Source organism: Coenobita brevimanus, chromosome 67 (genome assembly GCF_032717465.1).
Source record: "Coenobita brevimanus isolate Jiangsu-jjx chromosome 67, ASM3271746v2, whole genome shotgun sequence".
Lineage (NCBI taxonomy): Eukaryota > Metazoa > Arthropoda > Malacostraca > Decapoda > Coenobitidae > Coenobita > Coenobita brevimanus.
This window is the reverse complement of record NC_137020.1, coordinates 20611564-20636651: the sequence shown is the minus strand read 5'-3', so window position 1 is coordinate 20636651 and position 25088 is coordinate 20611564.

Here is a 25088-nt window from a genome sequence, read left to right as displayed (position 1 = left end):
AAGAGTTCTTCCTAACGCAACATGTGAGGGAAACCACCAGAAAAAGAGGACTTAATGTACCTTCAGTGCTAGATCTAATATTTACTAGGCAAGAATATGATATTGACAATTTAATATATCATCCACCACTCGGCAAAAGCGATCATGCAATACTAAACTATAACTTCAGGATAGCATATGACATAGTAAACATCAATGACAGTTACAAAAAGAGCCTAAACTATAAAAAGGGAAATTATCAAGACCTAAAGAAGTATTTCATAGAAGTTGATTGGGAAAATGAGCTTAGAGAACAAGATTTAAATGCTGTATATAAAAAATTCTGTGAATTTTATGAAATAGGAGTCCAGATGTACATCCCACAGCACAAAGAAGCAGATAAGAAAATACAGAAATGGTTCAATACAGAATGTAAAAAATCAAAAGAAAGAAGAGATTTGTTGTGGAATAGATACAGAAGACATAATAATGAAAGGGCGTATAATAATTACAAACAGGCAAGAAACGATTATACAAGAATAAGGAGGGAAGCCCAAAAACAGTTTGAGGAGGATATAATAAATAAAAGTAGTGATCAACCAAAGCTGTTTTACAGCTATATCAGAAGCAAAACCAAAGTAAATGATATAATACAATCAATTACGGACGTGGGAATCACTTATACACAAGAGAAAGATATTTGTGAAGCACTAAATAAGATTTTCCAATTAGTTTCTACAGAAGAAAAAATTTTTGAGAGGGACTATGTGGAACATGCATGTCCACACATACTACCAGATATACAAATAGCGGAAAAAGTAATACAGGAGGAGTTAAGTAGATTAGACAGAGGAAAAGCAAGTGGTCCTGATGAAATTTCATGTTGGGTACTACGAGAATGTGCAAAAGAGTTAAGTAAACCATTATTTTTAATTTTCAAGGAATTCTTGAGTCAAGGTAAACTACCTGATATTTGGAAAAAAACAAATATTGTCCCCTTATTCAAGAAAGGAAATAGACAAAATCCACTCAACTACCGACCAGTATCACTGACCAGCGTTGTAAGCAAGGTATTAGAAAAGCTTATAAGAAAAGCTTGGGTAAATCATCTAGAAGAACACAGTATGATAACAGAAAGACAGTTTGGTTTCAGAAAAAGAAAATCATGTGTTACTAATCTGTTGAGCTACTATGACAGAGTAACAAACACAATACAGGAAAGGGAAGGATGGGTGGACAGTATCTATTTAGATTTCAAGAAAGCTTTTGACACAGTACGACACCAAAGACTTTTATGGAAACTGTACCATCAAGGAGGAATTCGAGGCAAACTGTTTTGTTGGATGCAAGACTTTCTCATAAAAAGAGAAATGAGAACAGTACTAAGAGGAAACTACTCATCATGGAAAGAAGTGACTAGTGGAGTACCACAGGGTTCAGTGCTGGCACCAATCATGTTTTTAGTGTATATAAATGATATAAACAGTAACACTGGAAATGAGAGCCATCTGAATATGTTTGCAGATGATGCAAAAATACAAAGGAGAATTACTAACACAGACTCTTGTAAAGAGCTACAAGAAGAATTAAATAAACTTCATGAATGGAGTAGTACATGGCAAATGAAATTCAATGTGGACAAGTGTCATGTAATCAAGTTTGGTAAAAGTGGAAAAAGACCTGATTGGGATTATAAGTTAGGAAATAAAACCCTATACACATCAGAAAGAGAGAAAGACCTAGGTGTGATTATCAATAACAGACTATCTCCGGCTGACCACATCAGCGAGAAGGTACGGAACACGTATACACTGCTTGCAAATATGAGAATAGCATTCACATACATAAATGAAGACATGCTAAGAAGGATAATAACATCATTCATTAGACCAACCCTGGAATATGCATCAGTAGTCTGGAGTCCTCATCTCAAAAAGCACATAGACAAGATTGAAAAAGTTCAAAGGGCCGCTGCAAGATGAATACCAAGCTTAAGAGACCTAAGCTAGGAAGAAAGACTAAATAAACTGAATCTACCAACACTACAGGAGAGAAGGAAAAGAGGTGACATGATAATGCTATATAAGTGCATATCAGGGAAGGAGAAAATAGACATAAATGATTACTTAACATATGGAGAAGCATCAGCAAGAGGACACTGCAAAAAACTGCATAAGAAGAGAGGTGATAAAGACGTAAGGAAATTCAGTTTCCCAAACAGAGCAATTGATCAATGGAATGCACTGCCGAATGAAATAGTGTGTGCCAAAACAATTCACAAATTTAAGGATATGTACGATAAATATGGTTTAAGACACGGGACAGTACGAGCTTGACTCATTCCTGTAAAGATACAATTAGGTAAGAACAATTAGGTAAGAACACACACACACACACGAGGCACCGAGCAGAGCAGACGCACGTCATCATCACTCCGTACCTGGCCAAACCTGGCCAAGTGGTGATACCTAAATTATTATCTTTATATGAGTCAAGCTCTGTACCAGGTTAAACTAAATGGTGTCCTAATATAAAAAGAGGAAGTTTTAAGTAAGACTGTTGTTCAAATAGTAAAATAAACAAAATAGCAGAGTAATGTACACAGTCAGCTGATCAGTTGTTTTGTCTGCTACTCTGTGCCAGGGAATGTAAGTAGAATCTGTGTCTTAGTACTGCATCATGTCCACCTACTTAAGTAAAGCAAATCTGGAAAAGGAAAGGGATAAAGGTAGAAAGCAGGATGATGACTTCTACCAGGAACCGGTTGCAATGGAGACATGGAATAAGCTGGTAGAACTGGTAAACAGATTAGAGATGGCATTTCAGAATAAAATTAAGAAACAGTTGCACTTGCAGAAGGAAGAAATAGAAAAATTAGGAAAGGAAGTCAACAAGAAAGACACAACAGTACACGAGCTGACAGTAGAAGTGGGTTCATGTAGAAGGAAAATTAGTGAAATGGCAAGTATAGTAGTCAACCATGAGAGTATCATGGAAGAGTTCAAAAATGATACAGAGACAATTAGGCAAGTAAGCATTCTGATAGATCTGAGCAGTGATACTGAGGAGAAGATAACACAGGTGCAAAGCTACAAAAATGATGTGGAAACCACATATGCTGAAATGTTGTAAAGAAAGACTTAGAAACAAGGGTTGAAGAAAAAAGCATTAAAAAGGAAGTGAAAAGAATAATCCAAAACAATCCTAAATTGGTCAGAGATTCAGCAGATATCAACAAATCTATAGTAATCACTGGTATAGAAGAGAAAGAAATAAAAAACAAGATCTCAAGAGACAAAAAGGAGATGGCAAATGTACTGTAATGAGCCTATTGAAGGAAGTATCAGAGGAAATCTGTAATAAAGACATAGAGGAACACAAAAGGTTAGGGAAATATGAGACAAATAAGTCAATGCCCTTAAAGGTAACCTTCCAGAGTGTAAACACTGTGGAGGAGATTCTAAAAAATGCAAAGAAACTCATGGAAAAAGAGGAATTCAAAAATGTATGAATAAAAGGATGCCTAACTCAAGAGGAACTGGAATTACTGAAGAAGAGGGAGGACGCAAAAACAAAGAACGAGGGAAGATCGGAGGAGGAGAAGAATATATTTTTTTTTTACAAAGAAATCGGATTGAAGGTTCGAAAGTGGTACATAAACAGGAGGGAATAAAAAGGAGGAAGGCAGTGGAACCAAGTCATGACATGATGATTAAGATCACGATATATAGACGAAGAGAGAGGTAGATGCAAGGCGGACATTATTGGAACCGCGGTCTTGCCGTGATGTCACGTTGTACAGTAAACATCCTCGGTTGTGTTAGTGTGTCATGTGTGATCGACCTGTGTTTTCGCTTTAAACTTGTTATTCATTTGAACTGATTATCAACTGCCTTTCTTGTGCAGTGCATGAATAACCTGGAGACTGAAATAGGCTATAGGAAAACGTAGAGTTTGTGCTGTGTACGGTTGTATGCCTGCCAAGAACAGTGACTTAAAGTACAACAAAGTCCCCAGAAATGATAATTTAGTTAAGGTGTGGTTGCATAAGTGGCGTTGTAATGCAAGGAATTTGGCCACCGTCAATATGAAGCTGAGAGTTAGTCACCAGTGCAACCCAAGAAATTTTTGATACGACTGCTAATGCCACACCAGTGTAATGACGGAAAGTTTTAAAGATTATGAAAAATGGGTAGCGTGATCTTATTAGACGGTTTATGGGAAATGTGGTAGTGTGAAACTTATGGAGAGTGCGTGAGCCGTTAGATATTAAGCACACTTTGCAGGCCACTCAATCTCGTCTGTACCATACCCTGGAGGATAAAAAAACTCGAACTTGGATTAACTTAACCTACGTTTTACTAAGCACTAACAACTGAGACAGATTACTCTTCAAACTGGGAATGAACTCAAACGAAATAATAATGAGGATCAACACTAGAAATATGAAACTTTAAAAGCTGAATTAATATTGAAAGAATATTGATACACATACATATTAATCCCGTTGTCACAGTTGGACTCGTGGGAAGACTCAAAGAATACTGATGCACATGAATGTATTAATCCCGTGGTCACAATTGGACTCGCGGGAAGATTCAAAGAATACTAAGACACTCTTAAGATTAAACTCGCACAACTCCAGAATCATAAAGTCACAATAATTAAATGAACAATGATCGCATAAACTGTAATAAAAATGGACTGTAAACAAAATGTACCAGCCGATATGTTCGTTACTTAGGCTACGTAAACTAGGAAAAGGGGGGGGGGATTGTGTGAGGCGCTGGCAGCTGTTTGAAATGAACGATCTGCATGTTGACCAGAAGCGGAGGTCTCGTTAATCAGTACAAGAGGGATCAGGGGAAAATATGACCAAGTTAGTTCACGAACGTACATGATGACTATTACACGAGGGGGGGGGGGAGGATGAGAGTTCGACACCAACCTGAAATGTTGAAGAGAAGCGGCGGTCTGGCGGTTATCTTTATTTTTTTTTTTTTAATTAATTTTTGCCTACCGACCATTGGGGCCGAAGCCTCTAGTCATTAAGGCATATATATATCTATATCTATATCTATCTATCTATCTATCTATCTATATATACATGCACGTACCTAGGCAGATATATACAGCAGTTATCGCCGCCTCGTGCCTTTTTATACTAAACGAAGACAGTGTCCGGGATACGGCAAAAACTTTAACTAATTACTTTGTAATATTTTCGATTCTCTAGGATCTTTAAAGAATGCGAGAGATATGTTTGCACTTTACATACGTAGCAAAATGACTTACGGTGTGGAAATTTTTGTGATAAGCGTACAGGAACTACTATCATAACGAAGCCAAATCAATTAGGAATTCAAACAGTTTTATTACCCGCGTCGAGTTATATGTCTACGTTAACTGTAAACATGTTTCAATATCATGAATTTCGCGCTTCACAAACGACTATCTTCAATATTCTTACTTCAGACATTTTCAATTTACCACTTCATAGATCAAAAAGGGAATATTATTATCTTCAACATATAAATCTCTAGATTAGAATACGAAGAAAGACATTCGAGATTTTTAATTTCTACTAAACTTAGTACTATCAATATCAGAATCATGTTCATATTATGAATATTAACTAAGACTAGACATAAATATAAGATTTAACGGTTTAATGGACTGTACAGACTATATTTATAATAATGCCTAAGACACTTACAATACTAACTTATACTAACTTATCATCATCATCAGCCGTTTGAGTATCCACTGCAGGACCGGCCTATCCCGACCGAAGTCGGGACGATACAGCCAATGTATCTCTACCAAGTGGCTTAGGCTGTCTGGTAGAGATTGTATGTAAGGTGAGAAGTGCTTGTAAGTGTAATTTTAATGTTGGAGTGGCTTTGGATGTGAGTGTAGTCTGTGAACCAAGTGAAATCGGCCCGCGCAAGCCGACTGGGTGCAAGCATACTTTACAGTAAGCGACACTGGTTCAACCACGGCACCTCTTGTGTCCGGCAATGCGGTACGTGGCCGGGTGAACACTCCCAAAGTTTATTACCCTGGCGGGGCGCGAACCCTGGCCCACCCGTGTACGAAATGCTCCATACTAACTTATACTAATACTTAAAATTATGGCACTACATCGTAGGCTGGACAAAGTTAATGTTAAAACAGCAGTCATTTGCCAGAAACATTTTAGTTCAGCACAAACATTAAGAAATTTGAAATATGAGCTGTTGGGGTATAACATTCCACGGAATTTAAGAAATTTAAAAGACGCAGTGCTGGATCAACATCTGCCACTACCAAGACACCAGGATGGAGTTGGCCTTCATGCAGCTTACAAAGGTAAGGGAACTTATGTATACTTCATATTTCTTGGAGCTTGCTGTAACCAGGCTTAAATGTAATTTTAACATACGCTCAGTCTGATGTTAGAGGCGTAAGCTAAGCCTAAATAAGTTCCCTATAAGTAACAGCATAAGTTAGCCTAGGCCTAAAAATAAATATGAAAATTTTCACCACCCCAGTTTAGAACCAGAGTTGAATAGGCCTAGGCCTAATAGCCCACTGAGACAAATTTTATAAAAGTTTCAAAATCTGACAGCTAAGTTGACATATTATAATTTTTGGGACTTGGACTCTGGGAGTAAGACTAGGCCTAGGCCTACTGTATACAGTATGGTGGTAGGTTAGGTTAGGTTAGGTTAGTCTAGCCGATTTCAAGTCATTCCGGCCTTAAGTTTTTCCTGCCCTAGTAACTTTGGCTTCCCATCCTAGTCATTTTGGCCTCTCACAGTAGTACTTCCTGCTAGCATGGTTACCTGTGTCAAGTACGGAATAAAAATCTCAAAATCGGACTAAACACATTTTTTGTTCATTATCCTAACCTTATTATCCTAACCTAATTTAATGTGTAGTAAAAAGAGTTTAAAAGTAAATGTACGTAAAAGCAAACTGTTGGTGTTTGAAAAGAAAGAGTATCGGGTATGGTACTTCATTTTAAGACATTATAGATCAGACAAAAAAATTGAAATGCAACATTAACTTAAGTGGAGAAAGGCTAGAGGATCTGGATCAAATGAAATACTTAAAGGTGGTTTGGGTAATTGCACAGGATGGAAAATGCTAGAGTAGCCTACCTAGAAGTGTCAGAGTGAGGTAGAAGTTAGGTAGGGAGATCATTATTAATTTCAGATTTTAAAGTGACATTATAGAAAAGGAAGTAATTGTGTGTACCCAAAAGTTGTGAGATGTAGCCTAGTAAAAATGGCATGAACAGAAAACTAATGGGAAAAAATGGAAGCGACTGAATTATGAACCTTTGCTCTGAGTTTCTCTTGACCTGCTAACTTGGGTAGGCTTCTCTCCAGCCCAGTCCAGCAGAGACCCTGGTTGATAGCATAACAATAACATTACCATTATTAAGGTTGAAATAAAGCCACTACCACGATTGTTCTAGTTAGCCTATCACATTGATATAAAGCCACTACCACGATTGTTATAGCTATCCTATCAGGCTGACAAAAAGCCACTACCGCGATTGTTCTAGCTAGCATATCAGGTTGACTTAAAGCCACTACCACGATTGTTCTAACTAGCTTATCAGGTTGACATAAAGCCACTACCACGATTGTTCTAGCTAGCCTATCTGTCAGCTGACACTGTCTTTAGTATTTCCTTAGGAATCCAATATGTGCCGGTAAGAAATATCGAAATAACGTAATTACTTTAATAAGTCACTATATTTCTTTAACTGCTACCTACCTACTAATTTATAATGAGAAGGACGTTTCATTTTTATTTATTTATTTTTTCATTGGGTCTGCAGACAACAGAGCACCTACTTGGTAACTTATAACGTGACGTCACAACCCGTCAATGTTTTAAGCGTTTCAGAAGACTTTCCTCTTGGGTGATGATTTTAAGGCTCCTGTACGTCTACCTCTCTTCGTCCATATATCGTGATTAAGATGATGTACTCAAATGTAGATATAATGGTATTTAAATTATTAAAGATGAATGACTATATCAGAGAAAATGAACCACATATAATATGCCTAACTGAAACAAAATTAACACCAAGGATATCAAACGACATCCTAAACTTAGAGGAATACAATACATGGAGAAGAGATAGGAACTTTAAAAAAAAGTAGGAGGAATTATAACATAAAGAAAAGTATAAAAGTCAGAGAAATAGAACTAGATATACCATTACAAGTAGAACTGATTTCAGCAGAGATCAATACATCTGAAGGGAAAGTAATTGTAGCAAATACATGCAACCCAGATCAAACACGTGGGAAAAAGGCTAATATGAGGATCTGGCAGAGAGTACAATTCAGAGTTTAAGAGCATTACTACATAGAATGGAAGAGAAATCGGAAAGAATTACACTAACTGGAGATTTTAATACAAATATAAATTGGAATACTGTTGATATAACAAGCCAAGAAAGCTGTCGGGACCAAAAGCTCCTGTATCTCGTGCAGGAGTTTTTCCTAATGGAACATGTAAGGGAAAGCACCAGAAAAAGACGAATCGATGTATCCTCAGTGCTAGATCTGTTATTTACTAGGCAAGAAAACGATACTGACAGTTTAATGTATCACCCTTCATTCGGCAAAAGTGACCATGTAGTACTGAACTGCAGCTTCAGGACTGCATCTGACAGTTAATAGCAACGAAAGTTACGAAAAGAGCCTAAATTTTAAAAAGGGAAATTATCATGACCTAAAGAAGTACTTTTTAGAAGTTGATTGGGAAAAGGTGCTTAGAGGACAAAATTTACATGCTATATATAAAAAAAAAAAATTGTGAACTTTATGAAATAAGACTCCAGAAGTACATCCCACAGCACAAAGAAACAGAAAAGAAAATAAAGAAATGGTGTAATAGAGAATGTAAAAAATCAAAAGAAAAAAGAGATTTGTTGTGGAATAGATACAGAAGACACAATAGTGAATGAGCATATAACAACTATAAACAGGCAAGAAACGATTTTACAAGAATAAGGAGGGAAGCCCCAAAACAGTTTGATTAGGACATCATAAATAAAAGTAGTGATCAACCGAAGCTATGCAACAGCTACATCAGAAGCAAAACCAAAGTAAAAGATAAAATATAAACCATTACTGATAAGGGGATCACCTATACACAAGAGAAGGATATTTGTGAAGCACTAAATAAGAATTTCCAATCAGTTTTTACAGAAAAAAATAATTTTGAGCGGGATGATATGGAACTTGCATGCCCACATATATTACCAGATATACAGATATCAGAAAAAGAAATACAGGAGGAGTTAAGTAAATTAGACAAAGGAAAAGCAATTGGTCCTGATGAAATTTCATGTTGGGTGCTACATGAAAGTGCAAAGGAGTTAAGTAAACCATTATCTATAATTTTGAAGATATCCTTGAGACAAGGTAAACTACCTGATATTTGGAAGAAAGCAAACATTGTTCCCTTATTCAGGAAAGGGAATAGACAAAATCCACTCAACTACCGACCAGTACCACTAACCAGTGTTGTAAGCAAGGTATTAGAAAAGCTGATACGAAATGTTTGGGTAAACCATCTAGAAAAACACAAAATGATAACAGAAAGACAGTTTGGTTTCAGAAAAGGAAAATCCTGTGTTACTAATCTGTTGAGCTACTACGATAGAGAACAGAAACACTACAGAAAACAGAAGGATGGGTGGACAGTATATATTTAGATTTCAAAAAAGCATTTGACAGAGTACCACACCAAAGACTTTTATGCAAACTGTACCATCAGGGAGGAATCCGAGGCAAATTGTATTGTTGGATGCAAGATTTTCTAAAAAAAAGAGAGAAATGAGAACAGTACTAAGGGGAAATTACTCATCATGGAGGGAAGTGACTAGCGGAGTTCCACAGGGCTCAGTGCTGGCACCAATCATGTTTTTAGTGTATATAAATGATATAGATAGCAGCATTGGAAATGAAAGCTATCTAAATATGTTTGCTGCTGATGCAAAAATACAGAGGAAAATTACTAATGCAGACTCTTGTTAAGAGCTACAAGAAGAATTAAACTTCATGAATGGAGCAATACATGGCAAATGGATTTCAGTGTGGACAAATGTCATGCAATCAAGTTTGATAAAAGTGGAAAAAGACCTGATTGGGATTATAAGTTAGGAAATAAAACCCTGCACACATCAGAAAGAGAAATGGACCTAGGTGTGTTTATTAATAACAGTCTATCTCCGGCTGACCACATCAGTGAGAAGGTACGGAACATGATACACTGCTTGCAAATATTAGAATAGCATTTACATACATAAAAAAATGAAGACATGCTAAGAAAGATAATAACATCATTCATCAGACCAACCCTGGAGTATGCGTTAGTAGTCTGGAGTCCTCATCTCAAAAGACAAATAGATACGATTGAAAAAGTTCAAAGGGCCGCTACAGGATGGGTACAAGGCTTAACGGATCTAAGCTACGAAGAACGACTAGAAAAACTGAATCTGCCTACACTACAGGAGACAAGGAAAAGAGGAGACATGATTATGCTATATAAATGCATATCAGGGAAAGAGAAAATAGACATAAATGAGTACATAACCTATGGGGATGCATCAGCAAGAGGACACTGCAAAAAACTGCATAAAAAGAGAGGCGATAAAGACATAAAAGGAAATTTAGTTTCCCAAATAGAGCAATTGATCAGTGGAATGCACTAAGAATGAAACAGTGTGTGCCAAAGCAATTCATTAATTTAAGGATATGTACGATAAATATGGTTTAAGACACGGGACAGTACGAGCTTGACTCATTCCTGTAAAGATACAATTAGGTAAGCACACACACACACACACACACACACACACACACACACACACACACACACACACACACACACACACACACACACACACACACACACACACAAAACTACTGTTGGTGGGGCAGACCTAAAAATCTAGACGAGAGAGCCAACGAGCATACGTCCGCAGTCTTCGTGACCAGCTATAAAAGTCTGCTAGTAATCATAAAGCATTAACGTTATACAACAAATATTGCTACTTTGAAGCGTAGTTTGTTAATCAGATTTCTTTTCCGGTTATTATAACGAATCTTCAAGACGTGTAGTTGTTTAGTATCTTCATCATAACCCTTACGTTATCAGTTTATGATTTCTTTCACCGCCCCTAATCAATCTCAGTCTTTTCACCCTCCCCCCCCCCTCGCCACCCAGTCCCCTCTTCTCATACTCGCTACAAGCTGCAACATCTGTTGGCACATCAAAACAACTTTCTGTCTGCTTCGATGACAACTCTTGTGGATTCATAGGTTGGTTCATTGAGGGAATGAACTTTTGTGTTCGATATTACGAGCATAGCGTTAATGGATGTTAGCCAGTCTGGTTGGCTGACTGGCTTTGAAATTTCCCGACTGTAAAGAAATGGGGCTAAGTAGATCTAAAGCTATACAGGTGAACCTAGTATCTCTTGGATGGCCCTAAATGGAATGAATAGACTTGACTAGATTTGACTGAATGTGATGATCCAGAATCTATCTAGAGTAAATGCAGCAGAATGACCATCAAATGAAGTTAAAGACAGGGTTTGACTAGATATGCAGAGGTATTAGTGAACCTATTTATTGACCTGAATGAATCTAACTGGACCTGAGGTTCCCAGAGTATGAGTTGGTTAAGCCAGAAAGGAAGTGAAAGGCTTCGATGGAATCTAGATTCTCTGAATTGACTTAACTGTTCCTCAGTAAATCCAAATAAATATATCTAAGTTCGTTTATCTATCAAGGGGTGAACTGATTTTAAAGTGCTTATATAGACAAGAGCCAAAACTTTTTTATTTTCAGGAATAGCAAGAATCTTAGGGATAAAAAAAAAAATGAATAGAAATGAGTGTCAGTCACAAATGATCTGACTGTCATGAAAAGGCCAAAGAAATAACTGAGGAAAACAGCCACAGAGCTGGAGGAAAAGGAAACGGGAGGCATGTGGTAAGAGGACCCCCATGGAAAAAGAGAGATGTCAAAGTAAGGATAAAACAAGGGCAATCTACAAAGTTGATAGTGTTTTTAGATGTCGATACCCTTAGCAGAGACAAGTTGATTGAACTGAAATCAAGGCGAAGCATGTAGATACCAAAGGACTGCATGAGAATATGATACAGAGTGTTACACTTTGAGAACAACTTATTCGGTGAAAGTGGTAGAGGGATATTGTTATACGTCGTAGCCGATATGTTTGAGTTCAAGACAGTCCAACTAAAATGTAAGTTTGGTGAATACATGTGCACTGAAATTATTGGTACGGATGGCAAAATATTGTCCACTTCGGTTTACCGAAATCTTAGTAGCGATAACAACAATGAATTACTGCTGAAATTGCTGGAAGATACTTGTAGATTTAAAAATTACAGGCGACTTCAGTTTAACCAATATAAACTGGGAGAACAATGTGGTAATGGATGACTCAAATTACAAATGGGCCTTTGTAGAACAACTGAGACTGTTTTTTCACGCCTTTTGTAAACCATATATTGTTTAATATTTGTATGGATGGTGTTGTAAGGGAGGTGAATGCAAGAGTGTTAGGTGGAGGTCTGAGTCTGGTGAATGTTGATGGCGGAGAGTGGAATCTGAAGCAGCTGCTGTTTGCGGATGATACTGCACTGGTGGCTGATTCAGAGGAGAGACTGAGGCAGCTGGTAGAGGAGTTTGGAAGGGCGTGTGAACGGAGGAAATTGAATGTAAATGAGAATAAGAGTTAAGTGATGAAATGTACGAGGTTGGTACATGGTAGGAGGATGAATATAGTGTTATATCTTCGTCCCACACTGCCACAGGCTCCAACAGCAGTAGTTAGGAACTGGAAGGACGTTGCCCAGTGAGTTGTTCCTCCCATGGTCAGCCTTTAGGTGTACAGTACACAAGATCAGCTGAGGCAAAAATAAACACTGGCTTCTTAAAGTTCACTGTCTATTTTCCAAATAATTCCACTTAATGCTTTCCAACTTCACTGTTCTCACAAGCACTGGAACTATACACACTTTACTAACTACTATTACCCTTAATGCTTAACAACACTTCACAGTTATTACACTTAATGCTTGACACTTCACTGTTTTCTCAAGTACCAATGACATACACTCTTCAATAACCCGTCACTGTTTTGCCACTGTTTTCACTAGTACCAAAAAAAATATACAGTCTTCACTGACACTGCTCTACACTCAAACTGAACCAAAACCGACTGCACTTCACTCAAACTGACCTGACACCCGACTAAACACGTTCTAGTCTCTACCTCATCCTTATATAAGCTTGGATTATTTGAGAAATCACTACATTCTACAAGAACAACAGTTGCCAACTCGGAGATATCAAAACATCCCAGAGCTGTCTTACATTACATATCACTCTAAATCATTAACCGTCTATCTATCTATCTATATACCTAGGCTGCTTCCCCCAAGGAAAGGGAGGTAGCCGAGACAGGATGACACACTCCCCATTTACTCATCCATTCAAACACATTCATTCGCATCTTAGCCCCAAGGGGAGAACGGACAGATCCTCACCTCACCACACCGCACAAGAGTCAACTGTGCAATGCAATCAGTGACATCCGCAGTAGGGCCCGACAGCAGAGCTGGTTTACCCCTGCCACATCATAACAGACCCATCCCCTTACCCGCACCTGACCTGACTAGTCTATCTATCTATCTATCTATAGCCCGACGCCCTAATCCCGCAAAGGGTGGCCGCAGACAAAACGCCTCCAAGTCGCTCTGTCACCCACCATTTGACTACTCTCCCCCCAACTCACCCCCCCTCCCTCATATACCTCTCAACTCCATCCCTCCACCTCATCCTCGGTCTACCTCTCCCTCTCCCTCCCTCCACCTCACTTACATACACCCTCTTAGTCAGTCTTTCATTCTCCATTCTCTTCACATGTCCAAACCACCTCAGTGTATTTCTCCTAATCTTCTCAACCACATCAACATCCACCCCACAGCGTTCCTTCACTTCTTCATTCGTCAACCTGTCCCTCCACGTCACTCCACATGCTCCTCTCAAGTAACTCATTTCCACTGCTCTCACTCTTGACTTGTTCCCCTCTTGCAAGGTCCATGCCTCGCTTCCATACGTCAGGGTAGGGATCACAATACTATCATGCAGTGACTTCTTAACTTCCATACTCACCTCCCTATTTCTCATCACTGCTTTCAGTGTACCAACAACCTTCCTTCCCTCCTGTACCCTTTCACGTACTTCATCCCCCAAAGTTCCATCCTTACTCATCACACTACCCAAGTACTTGAATGCACTCACATTCTCCATATCCTCACCATCCAACCTCACTGCACACTCTGTGACTTCATTCCTCTCAAACACCATAACTTTACTTTTGTTTACATTAACTTTCAGATTCCTCCTCCTACACACTGTCCCAAATTCATTCACCAAACCTTGCATCTCCCATTCATCTTCACTCAACAGTACTGTATCATCAGCAAACAGCAACACCGGAAGCTTCCAAATCTCACCCTCATTCATTAGAGCCATCCCCACATCCACTGCCCTACCCTGCACCTCCTTTACAACCCCATCCATGTATATATTAAACAGCCATGGAGACATCACACAACCCTGTTTCAGTCCCACATTGAGATCAAAGAACTCACTCAGCTCACCATCCACTCGCACCGTAGCCCTAGCTCCCTCGTACATACTCTTCACAGCACTCAACAATTTCCCCTCCACTCCATATATTCTTAATACCTTCCACATACCATGCCTATCTATTCTGTCATAAGCTTTCTCCAAGTCCATGAAGGCAGCATACACTTTCCTTCCCTTCTCTAGATACTTCTCCACTAAACATCTTAGAACAAATATCTGATCTACACACCCTTTTCCCTTCCTAAATCCCCCTTGTTCATCTCCAACTAGCTCCTCTGTCATATGCCTAACCCTATCAATGAGTATTCTACCATATATTTTACCAGTCACACTAAGTAGGCAAATACCCCTATGGTTACCACATACTTCTCTCTCTCCTTTTCCTTTGTATAAAGGAACAATTATACCTGATTTCCAGTCCTCTGGAACCCTTCCCTCTTCCCAAGCCAATCTACACAACTTCCATATCCACTCCACAACATGTTCTAGTCTCTACCTCATCCTTATATAAGCTTGGATTATTTGAGAAATCACTACATTCTACAAGAACAACAGTTGCCAACTCGGAGATATCAAAACATCCCAGAGCTGTCTTACATTACATAACACTCTAAATCATTAACCGTCTATCTATCTATCTATATACCTAGGCTGCTTCCCCCAAGGAAAGGGAGGTAGCCGAGACAGGACGACACACTCCCCATTTACTCATCCATTCAAACACATTCATTCGCATCTTAGCCCCAAGGGGAGAACGGACAGATCCTCACCTCACCACACCGCACAAGAGTCAACTGTGCAATGCAATCAGTGACATCCGCAGCAGGGCCCGACAGCAGAGCTGGTTTACCCCTGCCACATCATAACAGACCCATCCCCTTACCCGCACCTGACCTGACTAGTCTATCTATCTATCTATCTATAGCCCGACGCCCTAATCCCGCAAAGGGTGGCCGCAGACAAAACGCCTCCAAGTCGCTCTGTCACCCACCATTTGACTACCCTCCCCCCAACTCACCCCCCCTCCCTCATATACCTCTCAACTCCATCCCTCCACCTCATCCTCGGTCTACCTCTCCCTCTCCCTCCCTCCACCTCACTTACATACACCTTCTTAGTCAGTCTTTCATTCTCCATTCTCTTCACATGTCCAAACCACCTCAGTGTATTTCTCCTAATCTTCTCAACCACATCAACATCCACCCCACAGCGTTCCTTCATTTCTTCATTCGTCAACCTGTCCCTCCACGTCACTCCACATGCTCCTCTCAAGTAACTCATTTCCACTGCTCTCACTCTTGACTTGTTCCCCTCTTGCAAGGTCCATGCCTCGCTTCCATACGTCAGGGTAGGGATCACAATACTATCATGCAGTGACTTCTTAACTTCCATACTCACCTCCCTATTTCTCATCACTGTTTTCAGTGTGCCAACGACCTTCCTTCCCTCCTGTACCCTTTCACGTACTTCATCCTCCAAAGTTCCATCCTTACTCATCACACTACCCAAGTACTTGAATGCACTCACATTCTCCATATCCTCACCATCCAACCTCACTGCACACTCTGTGACTTCATTCCTCTCAAACACCATAACTTTACTTTTGTTTACATTAACTTTCAGATTCCTCCTCCTACACACTGTCCCAAATTCATTCACCAAACCTTGCATCTCCCATTCATCTTCACTCAACAGTACTGTATCATCAGCAAACAGCAACACCGGAAGCTTCCAAATCTCACCCTCATTCATTAGAGCCATCCCCACATCCACTGCCCTACCCTGCACCTCCTTTACAACCCCATCCATGTATATATTAAACAGCCATGGAGACATCACACAACCCTGTTTCAGTCCCACATTGAGATCAAAGAACTCACTCAGCTCACCATCCACTCGCACCGTAGCCCTAGCTCCCTCGTACATACTCTTCACAGCACTCAACAATATCCCCTCCACTCCATATATTCTTAATACCTTCCACATACCTTGCCTATCTATTCTGTCATAAGCTTTCTCCAAGTCCATGAAGGCAGCATACACTTTCCTTCCCTTCTCTAGATACTTCTCCACTAAACATCTTAGAACAAATATCTGATCTACACACCCTTTTCCCTTCCTAAATCCCCCTTGTTCATCTCCAACTAGCTCCTCTGTCATATGCCTAACCCTATCAATGAGTATTCTACCATATATTTTACCAGTCACACTAAGTAGGCAAATACCCCTATGGTTACCACATACTTCTCTCTCTCCTTTTCCTTTGTATAAAGGAACAATTATACCTGATTTCCAGTCCTCTGGAACCCTTCCCTCTTCCCAAGCCAATCTACACAACTTCCATATCCACTCCACAACAATCTCACCCCCATACCTAAGCATTTCACCACACACTCCATCAATTCCTGGGGCCTTTCCCAACTTAATATTCTTCATCGGTTCCACTACTCTCCTCATCCACTTTCTTTTTACTCTCCTTCACCAGTCATCTCTCCTTCACCAATGATCAGATCTTTATAGTTAGGCATTTGATGCAGGAAGTTAATGAAATGAGAGTACCGTTAAGTCTTTGTTTTGTTGATTTTGAAAAGGCTTTTGATAGTGTTTCGAGAGAGTCTATGGGGAAGATCATGAGACATTATGGAATACCAGAGGAGTTTGTGAGGGTCATTATGAACATGCATGAGGACACATTTTGTAAAGTGATGGTTGATGGTTGTCTGAGTGATTCGTTTGAAGTCAAGTCCGGAGTAATTCAAGGTGGTGTTCTATCGCCTTTACTATTTATATTGGTCATTGATTACATTATGAAACGTGTTGGAACAGAAACCGGTGCAGGTATACTTTGGGGAGAGAACAGGAAACTTTTGGATTTAGATTATGCAGATGATATAGTTTTGATTTGTGATGGGCCAGAAGAGATGCAGAGAGTGTTGGACTGTTTGGTGAGTGAAGGTCGCAAGGTGGGTTTGGTTATTAATTGTGGAAAAACTGAAATAATCAATATGAATATGGAAAATGCGCAGGAATGTGTAATTGGAGGTATGGTTGTAAAGCAAGTTGATAGGTTTAAATATTTAGGTACTTATTTAGCCAAGGATGGTTCTTTGAACTTTGAATTCGAGGAAAGGTTAAAGAAGGCTAATCAGGCAATGGGAATGCTTAAAAATATTTGGAATAATAACAATTTTTCTGTTCATACAAAAATCAAACTTTATAAGGTAATGGTTAGGAGTATCTTAATTTATGGACACGAGTCTTGGTACAGCACAGTGACTATGGAAAATAAATTCTTGGTGTTTGAAAATAAAGCACTTAGAAGAATATTAGGAGTTAAGTGGTGGGAAAGGATACCAAATAGTAGAATTAGAGAAATAACGGGAGTGCAGCCGATCGATGAATATGTTAGATTCTCACGATGGAAGTGGCTAGGACATGTGTATAGGAGACAGGGAATAGTACGAGGTACACCAGGGTGGGTGGCACCTGGTAGGAGAGGTAGAGGAAGGCCAAAAGAGACGTGGGTGAGGACAATGAGACGGGAAGCTGGAGATGAGTGTTGGGGAGATCTTGAGGAGTTAGCACAAGATAGGATGTGGTGGTGTGAGTTCATCGAGGCCCTATGCATCCCCGAGGGTGCCACAGGAAATGATTGATTGATCACCAGTCTCTTAACCTCCCTTCTGGGGGGGGGCGCGGTAGCACAGTGGTAGCGCGCCGGACTCGTAATCGGGGGATTGCGAGTTCGAGCCTCGCCCGGGCTGCCGTGCCGGGAGTGGTAGCTCGCTCCTGTAACCCTAGCGGGGCTATATAGTCCAATACAGGGCTTAGCTCGGGGGAACTCCATTTCTCCCATTTAACCTCCCTTCTCCTGCTCACATATACCTCTCTCTTCTCTCTCTCATCTTCTCCCCTACCTCTACTTGCTAACCATTCACTATATGCCTTCTTCTCTTGTTCCACAGCTCGTTTCACCTCATCATTCCACCATGCTGTCCCTTACACACCCTTGCATCTCCTCACTCCACAAACCACCTCACACGATGCGCCTATCTCTTCCGTGAATATCTTACATACGTCTTCCACCCCTCCCATCTGCTCTAGCTCATACCTTCCCAGTCTTTCTTCCACTATGCTCTTACTCTGTCATTTTCTCACTATCTTGCAATTTCTCCACTCTTCTCACAGAAGTTGCTTCCTCCTGTCTTCCCCTTCGTCTCCTCAACCACTTTCTTTGCAGCTCTACCTTGGCCATCACTAAGTGATGGTCCGAGACTCCATTCCCCCACCCTCTCCACACTCTTGCATCCAACACTTGACTAGTCGATCAGACTAAATGTGGGAGAATATCCCCTCAGGGCTGCGTCATCACTTATTCATTCACAATTTCTCTCTATTTATTTTTGTCACGCACAGCCACTCTTCCTTGCTCAACAGACATCCCTCTCGCATCCAGTGCTCTCTTCACGATGTCCATCCATCCTATTCGTGGTCCTCCTCTCAGCCTTACACCTCTCACATCAGATCTAGTTATCTTTTTCACCAATCGCTCATTATCCATTCTCTTCATATGCCCAAACCATCGCAACACCCTCTGCTCAACTCTACCAGCCATCTCCCGAACAACTCCAGTTCTCCTTCGCGCTTCATCATTTCGCTCTCAATCCATACGCGTCACTCCACACATACTCCTCAGACATCTCATCTCCATTACATTCAAACTTTTCCTCTCTGCTACACCCATAGTCCATGTTTCAGCCCCATATAACTCAGTCGGTACCACAACACCCTCTTTACATCCATTCTAAGCGAACGACATCTAAACACTTTTTTCAATCCTCCCAGCACCTTTCCTACTTCATTTATTCTAAACTTCACTTCTGCATCTATTCTTCCATCCACAGCAACATGTGACCCTAGATATTTAAAACACTCTACCTCCTCAAGCAACTCGCCATTCAAAGCTATATTCATCCCCCTACCATCTACCAACCTCGTACACTTCATCACTTTACTCTTATTCTCATTTACTTTCAATTTCCTCCTTTCACACACCCTTCCAAACTCCTCTACCAACTGTCTCAATCTCTCCTCTGGATCAGCCACCAGTGCAGTATCATCTGCAAACAGCAGCTGCTTCAGATTCCACTCTCCACCATCAACATTCACCAGACTCAGACCTCTACCTAAAACTCTTGCATTCACCTCCCTTACAACACCATCCATGTAAATATTAAACAACCAAGGCGACATCACACATCCCTGTCGCAGCCCCGATCTCACAGGAAACCAGTCACTTACAGCATTTCCCACTCTTACACACGCTCTACTATTTACATAAAAACTTTTCACCCCTTTTAGTAACCTACCATCAAGTCCATACAATCTTAAAACAGTCCACAAAGCCTCCCTATCAATTCTATCATACGCTTTCTCTAAATCCATGAATGCCCAAAACACATCCTTGCCTTTCGCTAAATACTTTTCACACACTTGTCTCACAGCAAACACCTGATCCCTCAGGACAAGTTCCTGACCATCCCACTTTGCTGAACTTTTTCAGTGTCTCATTTACACAGAGAGTAGGCCAGCACGCTCTCCAGTACAAATTTCTCTATCTTCACCAAACTACATGCACAGTACACACTACACTTCCTATTCAAAATTCACCAAAAATGGGGTCGATTCATCAAGCCTCGGAGTCCCCGGGGGGGGGACCATAAATGCCCCCGCCATCTGCCCCTCTCCCGGTGACGACTCGAGGTGCCTGGAACCACTGTCTGACTCTCTTCTTTTTCATTTCTGCAACATTCGCGGCCTTTCATCTAACTTTCGCTCTGTTGAGCACCACCTCTCCTCCTCTAAACCTCACCTTCTTTTTCTAACGGAGACTCAGCTGTCTGAGGCAACTGACAGCAAACCCTTTTCTGTATCCTCCTACTTTCTCTATACTCATTTCAAAGCCAAAGGTGGCTGTTGTGTATACATACGCAACGACTTATCTTGCTCTCGTGTTCCTGAACTTGATTCTTCTGAATTCTCCACACTCTGGCTTCGGCTTTCCTGTCATTCTCTGACTAAATATACCTGTGCTGTTTACTTATCCCCTAATTCTACTGACTATCAAAAATTCTTCGACTATCTTACTTCTACGATGGAACACATTCTGTCCATTTCTCCTTTCTCTGAAATCTCCATTCTTGGAGATTTCAATGTTCACCACCATCTTTGGCTCTCCTCTCCTTTCACGGATCCACCTGGTGAACAAGCCTACATCTTTTCTATCCTTAATGACCTGGAGCAGCTTATACAGCACCCTACCCGTATCCCTGACCCCCTTGGAGAGAGCTCCAACATACTTGACCTCTTCCTCACAACTAATCCTTCTGCTTACTCTGTTAATCTTTTCTCTCCGTTGGGCTCCTCCGATCACAACCTTATTACCTTAACCTGTCCTATCACTCCGGTACGGCCTGTGGACCCTCCAGGGAAACATTGTCTGTGGCATTTTGGAGCCGCAGACTGGGAGGCCCTCAGGCAGTACTTCTTTGATTTTCCCTGGAATGATTATTGCTTCCATGGCCGTGAGCCATCTGAGTGTGCCTTGCGCATTACGGAGGTTATTCTCTCGGGCATGGAAGCATACATTCCTTTCTCATATCCTTTGACTAACGCAAGAAAGCCTTGGTTTAATCACGCTTGTTCTAATGCTGTCCACAACAAGGAGAAGGCCTACAAAAGGTACCGGAGCCAACCCACCCCTGAATCACATCATCTTTACGTTTCTGCCCGGAATCGTGCTAAGTCTGTTCTTCGCTCTACTAAAAATAATTTCATCCATACTAAATGCTCTCAACTCTCCAACTCGAATTCTTCCCACTCCTTCTGGCACCTTGCCAAAAATCTTTCTAACAACTTTACCTCATCATCCTTCCCTCCTCTTTTCTACTCTGATGGTTCTGTAGCTATTTCTTCTACTGATAAAGCAGATCTCTTCACACAGACTTTCTCCCCCAATTCCACCTTAGACGATTCCGGTGCTGTTCCTCCATCACTTCCCCCCTCTGACTTCCTCATGGCTGACATTAAAATGTCTTCAGTTGATGTATTTTCTGCCATCACTGGCCTCAGTACTAACAAGGCATATGGGCCTGATGGAGTCCCTCCTGTTGTTCTCAAGAACTGTGCTTCTGTGCTTACACCCTGCCTAGGCAAACTCTTTCGCCTTTGTCTGTCAACTTGTACCTTTCCTTCTTGCTGGAAGTTTGCTCTCATTCAGCCAGTCCCAAAGAAGGGTGACTACTCCCAACCCTCCAACTATCGTCCCATTGCTTTAACGTCCTGTATTTCAAAAGTTTTCGAGTCAATTCTTAATAGAAAAATTTTAAGGCATCTTTCCTATCACAACCTTCTTTCCGATATTCAGTATGGGTTCCGTCAGGGACGCTCCACTGGCGATCTTCTCACCTACCTTTCAGGCTCTTGGTCATCCTCCTTTCGGGACTTTGGCGAAAGCTTTGCCATTGCACTTGACATCTCAAAGGCTTTCGATCGAGTCTGGCATAAATCTTTAATTTCCAAACTGCCCTCTTACGGTTTCTATCCTTCTATCTGTGCCTTCATCGCTAGCTTCCTTTCTGGTCGTTCTATAGCCGCTGTTGTAGACGGCCATCGTTCTTCTCCTAGATCTATCAACAGTGGTGTTCCTCAGGGCTCTGTCCTATCACCAACTCTCTTCCTTTTATTCATCAATGATCTTCTAAGCTGTACATCTAACCCTATCCACTCATACGCTGATGACTCCACCCTTCACCTTTCCATTCGGTTCCCGCAACGCCCATCTCAACAGTTACTTCAAGAAACAAGGGATGAGGCTATGGCACACCTAATGTCTGACTTGGCTCATATCTCTGACTGGGGTAAAAATAGTATGGTTGTTTTTAATGCATCTAAGACTCAGTTCTTACACCTATCAACCCGACAAAATCTTCCACAGGTATACCCACTAATGTTTAATAATATTCAGCTTGAACATGCTTGGGGTTTCATTTACTCGGAACTTATCTTGGAAAGATCATATTATATCTCTTGTAAAATCTGCTTCCAAGAGATTGGGTGTGCTAAGCCGACTCCGCTCTTTCTTTACCCCTGCACAAATGTTGACTCTATACAGGGGTTTTATCCGCCCCTGTGTGGAGTACAACTCTCATGTGTGGGGAGGCTCCCCACATACAGCTCTTCTCAATAGGGTGGAGTCAAAGGCTTTTCGTCTCATTAACTCTCCTCCTCTTACTGACTCCCTTCAACCTCTGTCTCTTCGCCGCACTGTTGCATCTTTATCTCTTTTCTATCGCTACTTTAATGGTCACTGCTCCTCTGAACTGTCTGCTTGAGTTCCTCCACCTCTATGACGGGCGCGTAGCACCCATCTGGCAGCAAACTCTCATCCCTTTTCTGTCCAACTCTCTAATGCAAGAGTTAACCGTTACTCCCAGTCTTTCATTTATGCAACAGGTCAGCTCTGGAACTGTCTTCCTCTGTCTGTATTTCCTGCTGCCTATGATCTCCAGTCTTTCAAACGCAGTGTGTCCAGGCATCTCAAAATGATCGGATCTTGAACTTGGCTCTCTATTGTATTTTGTTTTTCTCTTGGAGGGAACTGTTACTGCGGGCTCATGGCCTTTGGTTCCTTCTTCCTCACATTGAAAAAAAAAAAATCCCCTCCCTCTCCTAAAGCCACACTGCTCTTCACCAAGCACTCCCTCTGTACCCTCTCTAACTCTCATAATTAACACTCCACCATAAACCTTACCTACAACAGTCAACAGAGTTATACCCCTAAAGTTAGTACATTCATACTTATCACCCTTGCCTTTATACAACGGGACCACACAAGCACTTGCCCAGTCAATTGGCACCATACCTTTCACAAAGCACACATTCAACAATCTTACTAACCAGTCAATAATGGTCACTCCACCACCTTTCAGGCATTCCACAGCACACCCATCCATACCTGCAGCTCTCCCTGTTTTCATCTCCTTTACTGCCTTCTCCACTTCCTCCTTCGTGATCAAAGAATCATTCAACTCTCCCAATACATTTATTCCTTGCACCCTTCCATCTGCCACAATCTCAGCCACCCTTTCCTCCTCTACATTTAACAATCTTTCAAATACTCTGCCCATCTCTTCCTTACTGCATCCATCTCAATTAACATCCTTCCATCCTCTGCTTTTACTCATTCTTCCTTTCCAGACTCTCCCTTTCGCACCCTTTTCACCTCCTTCAAAAACATTTTCTTATTATGTTGAAAATTCTCTGTCAGCCACCTACCCCACCTCTCATCTGCTGCCACTTTAGCATCACGCACAGCCCTTCTCGCCCTATTCCTCTTTTCCTTATACCTTTCATATGACATCTCATCCTTCCTCTGCAGCCACACTTCATATGCACGTCTCTTCTTAGCCACAGCCATACTTACTTCCTCCACCACCATTCACTTCCTTTTTTTACACCACCACCCACACGTCTCACACCACACACCTCTTCTGCATGCCCCACCACAGCACTCTTAAACAACTGCCATTCCTCCTCCACACTGCCATTTTCCTGATCTTTCAGTGCGTTCCACTCATCTTTCAATTTCTCCTGATACTCTATCTTTTTCTCTCTTTTATCCAACTCACTCACTTTCAAAACCTCCCTGCCACACCTAACCCTCCTAGCTCTCACCCATCTCTTAACTACTCTTAACTTTCCCTCCACCAGGTAGTGGTCAGACATACCTCCACCCTCCCCTCTCAGAACTCTCACATCCAACAATCTTTCTATTACATTCCTAGACACAACCACATAGTCCATCAAAGCTCTATCAACAACCCTTCCACCCTCCTGTCTCACCCATGTATACTTATAAATATCTTTCTTCCCAAACAGCGTATTTCCAATCACCATCTCTCGCTCAACACACATCGCTATCATTCGTTCCCCATTTTCATTTCTTCCGGGCACACCATGCATTCCAACTACACCTTCAACTGCTACATTTCCCACTCTAGCATTCAGATCTCCCATCAATACCACATTCACATTCACTTGAAAACTCTGCAGACACTCATCAACATCATTCCAGAAAGACTCCCTCTCTTCTTCATCCCTTTCACTACCAGGCCCATATGCACTCACAAACACCCACAACTCATGTTCAAATTTCGCTTTCACCCACATCAGTCTCGATGACACCTCCTTCCATTCAATCACACACTGCTGTACTTCCGGACTCACTAACAAGGCCACACCTTCTCTTGCCCTACCTCTATCAACACCTGACAATCTTCCATTCACACTTCCAAACATAGACTCACCCTTCCCTTTCATTTTCGTTTCACTCAAAGCTAACACATC